Raw genomic sequence first — 15,795 nt, 5'->3', positions numbered from 1 at the left:
GGAGAAGCTGAGAGTCAATGAAAAAAAAGTTTTTCAGCCTTTGTACCTTTGGCTCTTAAGGCTTCATAAAGATGCTCCTGAATGTTTGTCTCTTTACTCATCCATTTCAAGAATCATATCAAATTGAAAAGCTCAAAATGCAGAGACACACTCATTCTCTGGAAATGCCACAGCTACTTAATCAGTGAAACAGGGACAGCACCAGAGCAGAGACCATAAAGTTATGAATTTCCCTGTAAATGCCGACAACATTTCTCTTTCATGTTTTTCTTGGCCACAAGCTGACATGCTATCAATTAATGTGGTCACAGTAGATTTAAAAGCTCAATAAAAGGTGCATTTTAACTAACTTAGCAGACCCTTTAAACAGCTGTGGCTACCTGGAAAAGCTACCAAGCACTTACACCCATGCTATCATCCCATAGTGCAAACAGAGGGGTTTTACACAGCAAAGGTCAACATTAAGAATTCCTTTACTTGTTCAGGAGGCTGGCAAAAAGTGCTTTTATACAAAAAAAAAAAATGAAGTTATAGATCAGCAGTTTAATTTATACAATTGTACTTTTGGATGGCTGATTTTAAAAATCTGTGAGCACTCCACAGCTCCTTTTTTCAGATATAGGGGCAATTCTGCTTCCAAAATCCTTTCATCATCATCTCTTATTTACATATTAGCCATACTTTGCTTCTTAGAACGAGAAAATGCTGATAGAGTATTACATTAAGCCTAACAGTGCAAGTAACTTAATCTGTCTCTCTCTCATTTCAACAAAGACACATTTACAAGTAACTCAAATGTAGAACTTACCAGACAGAGGCAAAGCTGCATGCAAGCCAGTCATCAGAGCTAACAGAATGATTCTGCTTGCTCTACAGATTCTGAATCGTCTGAGTCTTATTTTTAGTTGTACACAAAGGGCAATAAATGGAAAATCTTATTGTAACCACTGCCTTTTCTTGGCCACCCACACTTCCAACACCTACAGCACAAGTATACAAATGCAAAAAACCCGCACTGATGGCTCATCTTAACAAGGGATGCAAAGTAGCTAAAAATCTGTTGCATATTTTTCCAGTTTATATTTATGGTTTCATTGTGCCATTTTAAAAGTGAGGACACAGATCATAATGTAGGTAAGCTACAACAGGACATAAATGGGACTTTCATGCATTTAGCGCATCTTCCATTCTTCTTATTCACTGTCTAGTAAACAGGTTCTCAAATTCAGGATGGCTAACCACTGACCAATTTTAAAGTCATTAATGAGGATGCAATCAGATAACAAAGGCACACATCCTTTACTAGCTTTTTCAAACCAGTGATTTATAAAGGAGTTACTGATGGGCTTAACAGTGAGAAATTATCCTGATTATTTTACTTCAGAAAGTGGTAATTAAAAAAAAATCCCTTCATACTCATAATAGTAGTATTAGAAGAACTAGAGACCTGCTGTCAAGGATGATTTCATCATGCTTAAAAATTCCACTTTACTTAAAGTTGCTTTGCAAATTACTTTGTAATTTTATACATGGCACAAATCACAACCCAGCAGTACACTGGTTCCATTTAGCATTCTCCTCCACACCTGACATTTTTTTTCTGTTTGTCCTGCACACATTTTGAAGTGATACAAGTATGAACATAATTATCATGTGAAAACCTGCACAAGACTAGCTCAGCTGGCTGATTTGATGTGTTTAAAACTAAAATAAAATAAGACAGATCAGAGCAGACTGCAGAAGAGGATCGTTCAAGGAGGTTTGGGGACATGGGAATGAAAGCTGCCAGTCTGTTTTCATTAAGTACCTCACTTCTGGAGAATGCAAGTTATTATGGCTACTAAAGCATCAATTACAATACTCTTGCCCGAACCCTCAGCAAATCATAACAGGAAACACATGCAAAAGTAGGCTAGCGATCATTATTTCAGCAAAATAATATTAAGACACAAAGTGCCAACTCCAGAAAATGTGACTACCTGTGCTTGCTCATTAGTGACATACAAGACAAAACTGCCCGTCATCTTCGAGCACAGCCAGCTGCTCTGAACGTACCACAGTTTACACAATACTGTTGAAATCAGATACACGCTTTTCTGGTGATTTTATGTCGTAGGCACTTCTGATATGTGCTGTAAAAGCACAGGTATCTAAGTATTATGAAAAGTGGGTCATGCACCACTGAGTCTCAACCACACCACCCCCAAGTTGGGCACTAGATGACTGTACACTGTGCTTCAAGAAGGGAGGGATGGATTTCAGCAGCAGTGAAAACAAAACTTTTATGTGGTAAGATGTATTTTAGTTTTTACTGGCTTAGGTTAGAGAAAGTTGATTTCACTGTCACCGTCTCAGTATTTTCTTAAAATAAATGACAAGCACCGGCAGGTATGATAATCTGTGGGACATTTGAGAGCCGGCAAAAGTACTGTCCCACCTACAGGGAAATGCTAGTTATCAGAGTCCATGTGGCAAAATGAAGCTTTACCGGGGTTGAACTGAGAGCTCTGACTCAGGCAGGGTGACACACAGACTGCCTGCCACCTGCAACACCAAGAAGAAAAACTTCGTCACAACATCTTAGCCATGTGAATAGAAAGTAAATAAATCATTGATATTTCACACATAGGCAGCAATTCACACCTCGGAAGTGAGACACAAACATTAATGAATGGCAAAAAGGGGAGAGGTGTCAAAATAATTCAATTTTGGCATGTCATATCTTACCATACGAAACATAATTCTTCTCAAGCCTAGCAATTACCTCTAGAAAGAGTGTAAACTGCATTTGCCTTAATTTAATGGCTCTATAGTACTACTTTTAAAAGTCACCCAAAAAAAAGGAAAATGGCTGTTTCTTCCAACTATCCATACATATTTTCATCAGTGGAGCTTTCCAACCAGCATTTCTGAGTATTATGTACATGAGACTAAACACCTTCAGATGACATTAATACCAGGGATTTTTGGTTCACTCTGTCTCCAAATCCTATTTTAGATGACATTCTCACACATGGATGCATGTGCACTTTATTATTTAATGTATAATTGCTGCGGGGGCGTACATACTTAATATTTTCCAGATAATAGTAAGGATTTAAATATTTGCTACAAATTTATTTAATTTTTCAAATGATCAACAAAAGCAAATGTATCGCCAATATTTCCAGCTTTGTCAGAGTGGCCAGCTAGGTAGCATGCTGGTTTCTGTATCAGTGCTGTGCAACAGACAAGCAGTAGGGGAAAAGCAGTGGAAAAAGCTCTTCTGCTTTAAGAAAGGTTTTCAACACTGACATCTGCTTCTAACCCAAACCTCTACCAAACCATCCCCACCTCAATAAAGGAAGTTAGTAAAATATAAAACAAATACCCTTATCCCAAGCAGAGTTTTTACCCCAAAAAGGCAGAAATATCAGAGAGTCCATTAAACCTACCAGGGATTTGCTACTGATTTTATGGGGAAGATGATCAGATACTACAGGGATGGGCAACAGTATAAAACAAAGAGAGAGAGGGATGCGCACAGTATTCTCTGCCAGAAAAGACTGCCCATTCATATGAAAGTAAACGTGCGTGAATACGTGGCCATCTGCTTCAAATACAAAGGCCCAAATTTTCAGAAGTGCATGAACACTTGTGTGTCTGATTTGTGAATGGACAACACCTGATGTGTGTGCCCAAGTTGGGTTTACATGTATGCACAGCTATGTAAGTGCACAAACACCTTTTTTCATGCACACACTGAGTGTTGCTTACATGCAAGTCACATGTGCACGTTTTTGAAGAAGTAAGCCTAATGCATAGGCTGGAGAGTAGGTGGAGGGAGGCCCACTCAGGGCATGTACTTTTAAAGCGGGTATGTAGAAAATAAGCATTGCCATCTGTATCGTTTTTGACCGGCCTGCCTGGTTTTTCTATTCTCTTGCTGGTCAAGAGATGTAATTTGCCAGGGTTTTTTTTGCTGCACGCATAAGCAATGATCTTGTAACTACTGACAACACACATTACGGCTGGGAGCGTGCCATGGCCGACACCTGGGTCCCACCCTGCAGGCTGGGCCCTCACCTACCAGCTGCCAAAACTTCAGCGGCTCCTCTCAGTGCCGGGAACCAGCTTGACCCACTGCCCAAACATGAGGCTCATCAACAGGGAAAAGTAAAGGAGATGGGTGGAGGAGGCAAGGGCTTCTGGAAGGGGACAATATGGAGCTTTCTAAAGGACTGAGGCTCTTGGGTAGGGGTGAGTGCCTGAGAGGGGAAGAGGATGGTCAGGCAGGGGACAAAGGCCGCAAATCTAGGCCTGCCCGCTGGCCACCCCCGCACCCACCAACTTTAAATGGTGCTCTGAAGTCCCTGGCCTGATGTGAATATAATAGTTCTACAGTCATGTAAAATACAAGCACTGAAGGAAAGGATTTTTTTTCCATGAAAAATTTCATGGTATATGTGGCACATCTAAAATTAGAATCTGGTCCCAGGTGCTCAGTGGCACAAAGACCACCTCTTTTCTTACCTACTGTCATGACAGCTGAGATCAGCTGGACTGCTCTTGATAACAGTACAGAGGGGATATGAATGTCTCCCAACTAGGTGTTCCAACGGTAGGGATGTCACCTTTGGAAATTTGATTTCCCTGTTGGTCCAATGAAGCATGAGTTTTTGACCTGTAGACAGACAGCAAAGCCTATCTGTTTTCTCATGATTTGGCTGAGGGTAGGCGTGTGACAGACATTTAGTCATCAACTGGCGGACTTCAAATTTGTAAATTAATTTACATCTGCCCACAGATTGCTGATGGGCAGGTTTTAGAAATCTAAACATTTGATTTTTTTAAAAATACTTTGAGAAAACTCTGTTACTTACATATTATAGAAATGATTTTTTGTGTGATTTTGTTTGGCTCATACCATTTAAGAGTCTTACTGAACTCTCACAACAAGAATTTGCATAAGTAGTATAAATTCAGGCAGTCCATTATTTCTCAGAATGCCATTGATTGGCATGTTATTTTTGCCTCTTTTAAAAAGAAATAATGAAAAATCAAAACCAAAAAATGGTAAACTTAGCATTTAAATTACAGTTCAGAATGCAGCATAGTTCCATGGTGATGTCAACAGGACAGCTGCATAGCCAGATCCTAATATTGCAATTCCAGTATCATCTGATCAAAGCCCTTTTATTTTTTACATTTGTATTGTGCTACTAGATAACGCAATGCAACAAAGTATGAGCTGTTTAGGGATGAAAACAGCCTTTTGCATCCTCTCTACTCTATCACTGAATGAGGGTTTGTGAATGATGCTGTGACATTAATCAGTCAACTAAAGCTTTGACTCTGCACCAGAATCTGCTAGTGTGGATCCAGATGCAGGTTTGCATCTAAGCCAGTAGCCAGCTGCTTCATAACACTACAATTAGCCATACTCCTTTGGATATGGCCTGTGTCTTCTTCCAAGTTTTGCATGGTCATGAGCACACTGTTGGCATGCAAAAACCAAACAAAATATTTTACAAATCCATGCCTCATTTTTCAATTTAATTTAGTGCTCCAACATTGCTACGCTGTCAGAAAGGAGAATACTGATTATCCATGGAACAGGCAGCAGCATTATAAGCATTCCTGTGAACCTCAGCTATGACCAAGGGATGAAAGAATTTTTCAGTAATGTCCATTCAGCTCCTGACCACTCTCTTAAATCTGGCACTTAAAGGTGCCATATTTAAGTTAGTTTTCTGATGTGGACTTGCAGTATTGCTGAGCATTCAACAATCATGAGCAAGGCCCACAAAATCATGAAAGATTTAGAAATAACAAAATCTGGTTTTTTCCTTTTGCCGTGTGGCTTTAAAGCCTCCAATGTTCACGTTTTCAAGCTTTTATTCTGCACCCATAAGAGGTAGAAACTTAAAAAAAAAAAAAAAAAAAGTGGAGATGCTCACGGTCACATGACTCCAGGTAGTGGGGCTTTATGAAAAACACCAAATACTGTGAGACTCATGACAGATTTGCTAAAGACTGAAAGTAGTTTTCATCCACTAGAAAATGAACCAGTCACCACCTCATTGCACACAGGCCATTCAGTATCTGTCTGATGATAATGACTTTCACACACTACTAACTTGGGCTAGAATTCCGACACTTTAGGTAAATGCTCTATTGATCAATGCTTTCAGCCATTCAGCACCTTCTTTCATTTTCCTAATTCTGTGGAGTTTTTTTGTACAATCATTTATTTTGACTAAAGTAACTGCTTTCCTAGATCTTGGGATACTGACAAACATGTACTATGTGTCTTTATACACACAAACTCCCCACCCACATTTTTCTTTTTTAAAATAATAGTTACATATTTGAAAACCCAATTTTTTTTTTTTTTGGACAATGGATAGTTTGTGTGTGTGCGCTGTCTCAGGAACGTAAAGTACTCAGCTGTATTTACCCTTTTCGCCTACATAAGCATGTTAAATTTCAGTTTTTCTTGATTCCAATGATTCCCATGATAGCTTGTTTTTATTAAAAGTGGAATACTATAAACATGGTGTTTATGATATCAGGCACCTAAGGAACACTTTATAATGGGTAAAAGAAATGAGTAACAATTAGTGGCCAATACATGTGACCTGTTTAACAATCAGTTACAGTGAAAAATACCAAACCAATGCAGACTGTCCTGTTCTCAAACTCTATAACGCAAATATATTACACCAGTGCAAAAATAAGGGCAGGATACCAACCTCAACAATCAACATGTCTGCTCTTGGCCCCTTAGGAAAAATAAATGTGCGTGCTTTTATTTTGATTTTTTCCAGATATTCTTCCCCCCCATACCCCGCTAGAATTCATACCTGTGCCTTTAGCTAATTTTACACCTAGTATGTTGAAACGTTCAATGCCATAAACGGCATGAACACTGCAAAGAACAGAACAAGATTTAAAGTCTCCTGATGGGGAACACTAGTAGCAAGGGTGGCAGATATCCTTATACAGATTACAGCAAGTCCCAGATCTTGGGACCAGTATGACTTTTCATTCCATGGATTCCCTTAAGGTTTTTCTGGTAGTTATCTGACCAGCTGCTAATTGTCACATGTTTGTGCAGAGAGGAGTGTGGATCACAAGCAATGCAGGATCCAGGATCAAAAGGAGCTACATTGTTGCTCCCAAAAATGAAGATGGACAAAATCGGGATCATCTTAGCAGATATGAAACACCCCAAAATGTTTTTAGTTGATTATTAAGGTGGACAATGTATTTTATTAGTCATTACAGTTCTTCATTTTCCCTTTTTGTTCATTAATACAAGATTCTAATGCATAATTGATGTGGGGAATTGGTAAAAAATACACAGGTCTGATGCACAAATTTGTATCTCGGGCCTTTCTTCAAGTTGCACTAAAACACTGCCCAATATTAGGAAAACACAAAATTCACACCTCTTCCTGGGATTTGGTTTTATTAACAAAGAAACTAACAGAATAAAGTTTAACTCCAGCCTTCTCCCAAGCTTGGCTGCTTCCAGGTTCCACCCTTGGGACCACTCAGCCCACACCTTTTTTGCTCCCTCTTACTCAACCTTAATATCCTTGGTCAGGGCAGCAAACCTCCAAAGCCCATTTCCTCCACCTGGGGAACCTTCCCTGCAGAATTTCAGCCCCCATCTCCAGGGCAGAATTCCAAACCTTTCATGACCTGGTCCAGTGGAGGAGGTCTGTCCGCCCCATTACACTATCTACAGCAATCCACAGTGAATAATCATATTCTCTGTGTGCACACTCATTGCTAATGCACAACCCTTACCATTGTTACATCATGAGCATGCAATGGGGGGAGTATGGTCCAGCAATTAGAAGTGGGACTGGAATTCGGGGCTCTGGGGTTTTATTCCTGCCTGATTCTGCCACTGACTTGTTGTATGATCTACTGTGTTAGGTACTATAGAAACACCTACGTGTCTAATTTTTGATAAGCCACTGAACTAGTCCGTGTCCCAGTGAGATCCTCACATGGAAGTGGCTCAGTAAGTAAGAAGTGGTATCTCTATTACAGCTAAGAGAAGGCTTAAGCTATGAAGGCACTGTGTTAGCACCCCCCACTGGTCAATAAAAGAATAAGAACAGAAGGCAAGAAAGAGAGAGAGCACAGCATGGGAGGGAGAACTGCAGTTCCACCATGCAGAAGCTAGGGAACACCCAGACAAACACTTTTCAGACAAATACTTAAGCTACTTTTAAAGTACTTTTGCCAAGGTCAACAATGGAAGCAGAATATCTAGAAATCCTTCAAAATGACAAAATTCTAGTCACAGTTCACTTTAAAAAGCCAGTCATAGGACTTCATACCCATTTATTCACAACTAATGTTTTATGACACTTAAAATATGATACTTGTTCGCTTTTTTGTCTGAAACATTTTCATTCTTTTTATACTTTTTTTTTTAATGCAAGAGAAGTTAGAATAAAGACTTACATGTAATTATTCTAAGTTCTGTGCTGGCTAATTGTCTCACGATGCAGGGAACTGGATGAATGGAGAAAATAAGAGGCTACAGCAATCCATTAAGATGTGGACCACCAAAGCTTTAATGAGGCAAATTTCTGGCAGCTCGGTTGATACAAACCTAAAACAAAATGAGATCAATCATTAAAATTCAGACATGAAATTTACATCATTTACAATTTACTTTTACTTTTTCATTCTTTTTCCTGGAGAATCTTCACGAGTCAGGGTTCTTGCCAACTGATTAGCAGCAGCAGATGAAGGAACCATGGAAACCCATTCTCAAGCTATTTATGTAGGCCAGAATCACTGGCATATTTCTCAACTCATTTTGGCTCCATCAGACTCTATGCCTGTCCTGTATCCCTTGTCTTACATTTAGATTGTAAGCTCTTTGTGGCAGGGACCAACTTTTTGTTCTGTTTGTACGGTGCCTATGGTCCATGACTGGGGTACCTCAGTGCTACTGCAATAAAAATAAATAGTTTTCTGTAATGTTCAAGATAGAGGTAAGGCCATTTGCAAAATCAACATAAACTTTCCCTATCGTTATAAGCACAAGGAGCAGGAGAGTTACAAAGTATAAATTGATTGATATTGCCATCTGTGATTCTGCTGAGAGATCAGTTTTATATCTAATAAGAAAATGACATATCACACCTGCAGGGGTATTTTAAAAATAATCTCTATAATGTGCAGATCCAGAGAGGACTGAAATAACTGTTAATATTAAAGTTTGCCAAAATTTAGCCTGGATTTCATCAGGGATTGCAAACTGCCATCTGAAGTTTGCATCTTTATTGAAGCATTATTCTAGAAGGTTGCAAGGAGGGAAAGTTGAATTATTAATTTAATTCCTTTTCATCTGAGACACTAAATGTTAAGGTTGATCAAGAAACATGTTCAAAAAAAATTCTGTACTATGCAAGTCAGTATCAACAAAAAGTGATTTTATAGGAGGGGGGTTGACAAATCCACTTGGCTTGTGAAAATAGAAAACTGTCACCGATGAGCAAGTGACTTACATATTAATTTGTACAGAATTTGAGCTTTATGAGTGAGAATGGAATATAAACCAATGCAGCATTGTTCTCTGAGAACACAGATGGACATACCGAATGAAATGAAAGAGAATTAACTAAAACCCAAATCTCGGCCTTAGAGACTAGCCCAAACAATTAAGCTGGGAGGGAGAAGGAATCTGTCCCCTACGCCACTCTGTGCCCACTACACCAACTTTATAGCTAGGGTAGCCACTGTACCATTTGCTCCTCTATTAGATTGGGGTAAGAATGGTAGATAGCTAAAGATTCATCAGTTGTCACTGCACCTATGTAAGTAGATGCACAACTGTGTGTAAGGAATCCTCCTGGAGCTGGGACCTGTGGTGAGCAGAACGCACATGGCTTGCACTGTTTTCCCCACCCTCTGCTACACACCTGTAAAGGACCTGTGAATTGACTGTGTGTGTATGAAAGGGGGGTTATCTCTGAAGTAGAACTGGCTGAATAAATGGGGGAGGACGGGAAGAGGGACAGTTCACTTAAAAAAAATCTGAATTTTGAAATTTCAAATTTAGAAAGCTCAAAAATATTTGAAATTGTTAGGTTAGCTTTTTTCCAAATCCTCATCTTATGTTCTACTCCAGTAAATGCTACATAGATCTACAGCTGGAGGCTTCAACTATCTCCATCCTTTCTACCCATAAATACAACTGTATGAATAAAGTTGGAGGGGATACGAGTGAAAATCCGCAAGACTTGCTATTGGATTGAAGGGGACCTCAACAGGACAGTAAGAGCTTTGGATGCATGTTCCTATCATTTCCCATTGGTAGCATTTGGTAGGTAGAGTTATTACAAACAAAAATCCAAACAAAAAGACACTAAACAATTTGCATGCAGTCTTTTTTGTTTGGTTGGTTTTTTTTTTCGTTTTTGTTTTGTTTTTTGTGGTTTGGTTGGTTTTTTTAAAATCTGTGTTGGAAATTTGGAAAACATTTGACCAGTTCTCTAAGCTGGTCTCAAAAATTAATCAAAATTTGTCAGAAATGTTCAGAGTTGGAGAAAAATTGGATAATTATTTTTGGAAATTCAAAGTTTGAAAAATAATCAACCAACTCAAACTCAAACCTTGTACACACTTCAAGTGTTCATGGGAAGTAAGTTAAATCTTCTGGATGGTGATTTACTAGATGATTCGTCAACAGATGCTCTGCCCTGCTATTTTTGAACACATATATTCTAAAAAAGAGTAAAAATAAAATGATGATGCCCCTCTAATTTATAAAATTCTCCTCTCATTTCATTGTCGGAAGGAAAACCTGATGTAGAACACAGAAGCAGGGGATGAGGGGAAAATCTTTATGATCACAAATGGACTCAAACTATGGAAATATAATACAAATATTGTCTGTCAAATCACAAACAAAAAAGAAACTCTCATTGATTCAGTGCATGAAGAAATAAAACTGGATAATGGACGTCTCCGCTTTTTCAAAGGCAAATTACACTTTCTAGCTAAAATTACACTTGCTATCGTACGTCGGGAGAGGAGGAGGGGGAAGTTGGAGGGAGGGAATGGGAAACGAAAAAAGAAGGATTTTCAGTGCTACACTCTTCTTGGAAGGTGTGATTGATGTTCACTGCTGTAAAAAGCATGGGACCGCATCCCAAACATTTCATTCCCTTCTGCAAATGTCTCACTCTGTTTCTCTCTGTGTTCCTGAGATAGCCTTACACTACTCTGGGTGAGCCAGAAAGCATCAGGTTTTACACATGATCTACAACATGAAAGCAGGAATCTCTGTCCAGGGGTCAGACTAGGAAAGGATGAAACCTAATACCCCACTATGCTTTGTTCAATATCTATTCTGTTGCATGTTTCCATTTTACATAGGATTTTTCTTTATGAAAATAGGGAATGATTAAAGCAAAAGTTTTCCTTAAACACAAAACTGAAACATAAGATACGGAAAAGTAGAGCTTACATGAAATGAAGAGCCAGGACCAAAAATGATCTAGTTAACAAAATTTCCAATAATTTTCTATTATTTCCTGAGTTAAATCAGTGTGCCCAGTGCTGTACACATAGAGAGAACAACACAGTCCATGAGCCCCCAGGTGTCTTATGGGGTGGCCTCAATCCTGTAATCAAACGGAACTGCATGGGCAGCCCCTGGTGTCTGTGGGGATCCAATTGCAAGATTGGGCAGTGTTGCCAACTCTCATAGTATTTGAAGCTTTTCTTAAAGCCTCAGGTCCTGGAGTCATATGAGAATAAGAGTTTTCATTCAGAAAAAGTTTCTGGTTCTCATGGGTGTCGAGGAAAGCTTGAATGTATGACCCAGGTGTATTTTATAGGCTCAGAAAGCAAATGAAAAGAAACTAAAATTTATTACTGAAAAAAATCTATTTTTTTAAGACAATCTCAAATTTTAGGGCCTGACTCATAATTGTTTTGGACACATGAGGCTGACGGTACTGCTTGGGGTTTGAGTTTGTTCTGAAGAATGCAGTAAAATAACAACACACTATACACCTCAGCTGGCAGGAGGAAGCACCAGGCTAAAAGGGTGTTTTAAAAATTTTTATTTCTGAGGTAGATTTCCCCTGTATTGTATAATCCTCTGTTCATATCCAGAGTTTGCTAGACACTTTTCCAAACATAGGAGGCAGCATGATCCTTGTCCCAACCTGCTCAGACTGAAGACAGGTAGAGAGGCTGCTCCAGACAGTCCGTCACCCTAGGCAAAACTTCAGGGTGCCCCCAATTCAGATGGGATTTTCAACTGGGGGGGTGGGGAGAGGGATGCATTGGACTTTTGAGGGCGAGGGGACATCGAGCCTTCTGATGGTTTGGTGGTTATGGTAGAAGTGGGGTGGACCAAGTATCAGGAGATCGCAATGCCACTCATTCATGAGGAGGGGCAACACCATCTGTGCGAATGGTGGTGTGATGTCACACATGGGGTTGTAGCACTGCTCAGGTTTGGCCTACTCACCCCTGCCACTGTAAGCAACTGCCTATTTTGCCCATAGTTAGAGTGGCCTCTAGACATACAGTGAGTAAAGGAAGTACAGCAATAAATATACAGTTGTATTTATACATAAATATATAAGCAAGACAAGTAAACCCATGTCACAGTATCAGGAAGTTCTTACAGGCATGGTTAGGCAAAAGGCTCAGCAGAGGGAAGAGACCAAAGATTGGGATGGGAGATGCAGCAATGACCACAAAAGTGTGAAGAGAAGCAGAGGTTTCTAAAGCTCTGTGTTTCAGATTATATTATTTAGTATTTATAACAATAGCATCTAGTGATCTCAGTTGGGAGTGCAGCCCCATTCTGTTAAGAGCTGTACAGACACAAGAAAACATTGTTAACATATTATATGTGCCTTTCGTGAAAAAGTGCAGAACATTTCTTTCTGGTTGAAATGGCTAAAAGGATTATTTGGGCTCAGAAGACATTGTAACAGCACTGTTTCCCTCCTCCCCCCCCCCCATAGATTTCAAGATCAGAAGGGACCATTGTGACCATCTAGTCTGATCTCCCATATAACAAAGACCATAAGACTTCCCCAATTCTTATTCCTAGAGCATATGTTTTAGAAAAACTTCCAATTTTGACTTAACAATTTCCAGTGATGGAAGAAAATCTGGCATTACCCTTGGTAAACAGTTCCAATAATTAATTTCCCTCATTTCTAGCAAGTACAGAGCCTATCCTGCAGGAAAATCTGAGATAATTAGGACATCCCATTTCAGAGGAGATAAATAATCCTACTTTTTTTTTTTTTTGGGGGGGGGGGGGGGGTGTTAAAGAAAATTTCATGTACATACAACAATCTACTCGATTCTCATTATATTTAGATTCAAAGGGACAAATTGAACCAGAACCTACATTTGTAAATACAAGCCCTTGAAAGAGGGCAGCATAGGCTGAAAGTCTGAACGGTGGGAGCTTTCAAGATCAGAGAATGACTACAACTTCCTTTCCAGCATATGGGACATCCAAGGGGCTGGTTTAGAACAACAGGCAAGGACAGAGGCCATGTGCAGGTCAGCCAGGAGATGCACTGATTCAGTGCATCCTCTCAACAGCTTCAGCTGTCAGAAGCACTGACCATACATTAAAGCTCCCCACACTCAGGCCTGTTCCACACTGCAAAATTTTACCCTATCTGGACAAGTGTTATGAACAGTCGAGTTAGTAAAGATTATGCCAAGCATGATTAGCGGTCAGTGCAGACCAGGGCAAGCTGTGTTCAGAATCAGTCCATCTAACCATGATTAAACTGCCCAGAACAGTATGAAATCATTGTCAGCTGACCTGATGCTGAAAAACAATTTGTCCTAGTCCACACTGACTGCTAAATTGCATTCAGCATCATATTGGCTAATTGGATTCTTCAGACAGAACTGTGTTCAAGGGTATATAGCAGTCACAAGTGGAACATTCTAAGGGAGGGAGGCAGGTTTTCCACCATCTTTTCTCTCCCTCGGTGAATTCCTCCAAGGATCCACCAGCCAGACACGGGTAACGGAGGTGGATTTACCTTTGGTGAATGTGGCTCAAAACTTGTAAGACTTTATATATAACTTGGAACATTTTAACGTAGGAATATATTTGAAATAAATCAAAAAACACCATTGTAACACTACATTCCCACAGTAGCATGACCTATGAGAGGCGAAATTACTAGATTTAAGAAGGAAAATGAATATATCCTGTAAGTAACCCCCTCCAAATGATAAACACAGGTTGACTATTTGTGTCCCATGCAATAAGGTATCCAGAATGACAATACACAGAAAATGATGTTACTTTTGGCAAATTATTCAGTTGTGTGATATATTTCTTCTTAAGGGTTAGAGAGATCAGTTAATGAAAACACGAATATACCGAAGTAAAATGGATTGGAGATTAGACTGAAATCACTAACACTACCACACAATCTTGTTATTAAATCTGGAGTCCCAGGTCTGATGTAGGATTTGACAGTGTTTTTAGTCTCTTCAATTAGGACACTACACTTCTCATATCAATATTAAATGACAGCCCACTGGGCTCATAATTTGGGATTCACGTCATGACACATGCAGACCACATGGATTTACTTGAAGGCTGAACATTTTCAATGGTTGTCATAATCTACTTGATCATTTACAACTATTTCTTTTAAAAGTACTCTACAAAAAGAAATGGACCACTCAAGAAGCCAATATAACTTTCCCCCATAAACTTTAATACATGAAAGAGGTATTGTAAAAGTCATCAAAAGTGAAAAACTTGTAAGTATTAAACATACCCCTTAACTTTTTGTTTTAAAAAAAGTTTTTCTAGGACATTCTGTCAGTCTTCTCTAAAGCCTAACTCAACTACAAAAATAACAGTTTAAACACAAGCAGGAAACAGGGCTACAGCCCAACATTTTATAACTAAAGCAGAGTTGAATTTCAGAGAATTTCAAATTTGGGTGAAATCTGATAGTTTCCAAGTCAGATAAATATTTGTGAATCCAAAAAAAGTTACACAATTGGCTGAACATAGATTTCATTAGCATATCAGCTGAATGCCTACATATGCACTTAAAATTAGGGTAGGTAAATTTAAGAGGAAAACAGGTTGAAACAAAAAGTTGTAAAATTTTGCAATGTTTTTATTTGAAGTGAAATTCTTCCTCCTTGCTCACATCCGACTATAACATTGTTAAGGAATTCTGTTTTAGTTTAGGAATACACATAAGGAGTGGATGTGCAGCAAATTATAGCACAGAGATAGTCTAGGTCCTGAGAGACTTCATTGATGAGTGCAGTTTAATTTGTACTACAGGAGACCATAAGATATTATTTGTATATTGTTTGACTCATCTAATCATGTCAGTTCAGGTTATCTAAATGCTGTTCTTTTCTTTAATGTAAAGCCAGTCCTGCCAATTGGTTGCAATAGATGTAAGAGTAGATTTTGCCCAATGGGCTGGATTCTGATTTCCTTTACATCAGTGTTAATCCAAGAGTAACTCTACCTGAAGTTAATGGAGTTATCCATGTTTAAAAACAGGTGCAAATTCAGAATCAGGCTAAACGTCATTAAATCATTTCCCAGAATGCTCTCTGGAGACTATGGATCACTGGGTATGATAGTGCAGTGCCATGTATGAAAGAACTGCTTTTTCATTTCTCCATCTTTACTCTCAAATTAAGCTGGGGAAGTTTTACAAAATTAAGACGTCAGTTTGTGGGTTATTTTTCATTCTGTTGCAATGAAAAGTAGAATCGTGAGGGGAAAGGGGCTCA

General features: G+C 39.1%; 1 protein-coding gene across 2 annotated transcripts in view; it reads right to left on the bottom strand.

Annotated features, from left to right (window-relative positions):
• Positions 1 to 15,795, bottom strand: part of BACH2 (BTB domain and CNC homolog 2) — a 245,118-nt gene that overhangs the window by 101,899 nt on the left and 127,424 nt on the right. The window contains exon 3 of one of the 2 annotated variants that reach the window (XM_067530010.1): positions 8,467 to 8,617. The gene's annotated coding sequence lies outside the window, so the exon portion shown is untranslated. Of the gene's footprint in view, positions 1 to 8,466; positions 8,618 to 15,795 lie in introns of those variants that run through there. The other variant, XR_010916560.1, reaches the window with a different exon arrangement.

Source organism: Emydura macquarii, unplaced genomic scaffold, assembly GCF_026122565.2.
Source record: "Emydura macquarii macquarii isolate MOO-44397 ecotype Brisbane River unplaced genomic scaffold, CSIRO-AGI_Emac_v2 contig_3019, whole genome shotgun sequence".
Taxonomy (NCBI): Eukaryota; Metazoa; Chordata; order Testudines; family Chelidae; genus Emydura; species Emydura macquarii.
Note: the sequence above shows the minus strand (reverse complement) of the source record. Positions and strands in the feature narration are given on the sequence as shown.